This window comes from Myotis davidii, unplaced genomic scaffold, assembly GCF_000327345.1.
Source record: "Myotis davidii unplaced genomic scaffold, ASM32734v1 scaffold168, whole genome shotgun sequence".
Taxonomy (NCBI): domain Eukaryota; kingdom Metazoa; phylum Chordata; class Mammalia; order Chiroptera; family Vespertilionidae; genus Myotis; species Myotis davidii.
In genome coordinates, this window is record NW_006383016.1 from 4,232,190 (window position 1) to 4,234,295 (window position 2,106).

Below are 2,106 nucleotides of genomic sequence, written 5' to 3' on the forward strand. Positions count from 1 at the left end.
TGTACTGTTTAGAATTATAATTTTATACTAGTCCATCAAGTTGATACGCCACAATTCATAGAACTCCATGTTGCTTGAAGCACATCTGTATGTGTAACCTGTCCCTCCCCACCTCCCTCCCGACCCTTCTCCTTCCCTTCTGTGGGAGAGGAAAAACAAGCAGCTCAAAAAGCACTAGGAATGGAATTATTGAGGCAAAGAGAATGAATATTTTTATTTTAAAATAATTCATTGAGCTCTTTCTTTAAAAATTAGGGGATACTATGTTTTATTAAAGACAAACTTTGGAGTGTGATGAAAACCCTGCACAGACAGGATTCAGTCCGTAGATTTCTCCACTGACGTTCTCCATTTCTGACGCTTGGTTTTCTGTCTTGGTGGCAGGGAAGGAAGTAGGAGTCGCTCCCTGAATCCACTCTGAAGAGTCTTTTTGAGGAGTAATATGTGGAAACACGGGCTCCCTGACTGAGTTAACAAACCGGTGATTGAATTAGCCCTGACAGAGGTGCGATTTAGACTAAGCACCGCCTTAGCGCCTTGCCTATGACGTCAGACGACCTCAGTTTGAGGAAATCTTCAATCCCAGCCAAAGGAGGTTAAGCTCGTGTATTAAGTTGCAGGTAGTTCTCTGATGTAGGGACACCCGAGGTTTAGCTGCCTGCTTGCAAATCATCCAGGGACAGCTGCTGGAGGACAGGGCCGGGCCCGGGACACATAGTAAACAAGGTCACAGAGCCAGGGGACAAGCTCGCAGGAGGCCATCCCATGACTTCCCCTCCTCCCCCCCTTTTTTTAAACAGTCACATTCTTTCTTTTTTTTTAAAATCAGCACAAAAGTCTTTTTTATTTTTCCCACTTATCATGCCATGAATTCATAGGGAATGGGTTCCAGCAGTTCAGGCTCCTTTCCACTGGTTCTCACAAAGTGTGCTTGTCTGGGTGGAGCAGGCTGGCGCTTCAGGTGAATGAGGTACCTTTCTCTCTGGCTTCCTTTCTTTTCTGATCATTTCCCTTCACACGTTTCAGGACGCTATCTCAGCTCTTAGAGAGCTTAATATGCTCAATACGCACATTCATTCTCTTGGCAAGAGCCTTGCCCTTAACTTGCTTGTTCACAATAATGCCCACTGCATGCTGGGTGACACTGTAGACTCTTCCAGTTTTGCCCTGGTGACATGTGTGGGGCCTTCCTTTTTGAACAGCGCCCATTCCCTTCATGTCCACAATATCACCTTCTTGTAGATTCGCATGTATGTGGCCAAAGGAACCGCTCCATGTTTCCTAAGAGGCCTAGAGGACATACAGCGGGGCCGGTCTTTCCCTTTGTGTTAGTCATTTTGGCGAATGACTGGGAGACAGCAGTTCCGGCCAAAAGACAACAGTCACATTCTTGAAGATTAGGAACTATAACCCGGGACTCGCAATCCAAGTACCTGAACTCTGTCACAGGTCACGGACCTGCCATCAGAGAATTTAACCAGACCGGGGCGGGGGGTGGGGGGGTAGGGCAGCCAATTCTCTCCCGTGTGCGTGGCTCCGGGACGCACTGAGCTGTTTTGTAAACAGTATAAATATTAACTGCACCTGTTGCATGCCAAGCCAGCGTTAGGCATTATGAAATAGGAATGACAGCCACTGAAAGCTAGACTTCATCGGGTAAATGATATAAGCATTTCATTTTTATCATTTGCTTTTGATGGGCGTGTGGAAATGTCTGCCTCGAGGAAGCAGCAGACGGGCTCAACTCCCTGAATCCATGATGCTCAACCTTGGCTGACTTCAGAACGTCCCAAATACAGAAAATGAGGCTCTGCCCACTTCAATTGAATCTGAAATTTCTGTGTGTACGTGGGGTGGGGGTGAGGGGACTTTGGGAATTTTGAATCCTGAACCCAAATTGAGCATCACCATTCTCACACTATGGCAAAAAGTGTCTGAGACGTGGATCTAAGTATAATTAGTACTAACTGTTACCCACATACCCAAGTTGTTTGTTTAATGTCATCAACATTATTATTATGCACAGAAATCCTGCCCCCTTAGCATTCTTGGTGCTGGCTCCTTATCTGTCGCTTCCAATGTTTATTTCTCCTAAAGTTTCCCCCA

General features: G+C 46.1%; 1 pseudogene; it reads right to left on the reverse strand.

Moving 5' to 3' along the window:
* Positions 1–825: 825 nt before the first annotated feature.
* Positions 826–1,339, reverse strand: LOC107181682 (annotated as a pseudogene).
* Between the last annotated feature and the right edge of the window lie 767 nt (positions 1,340–2,106).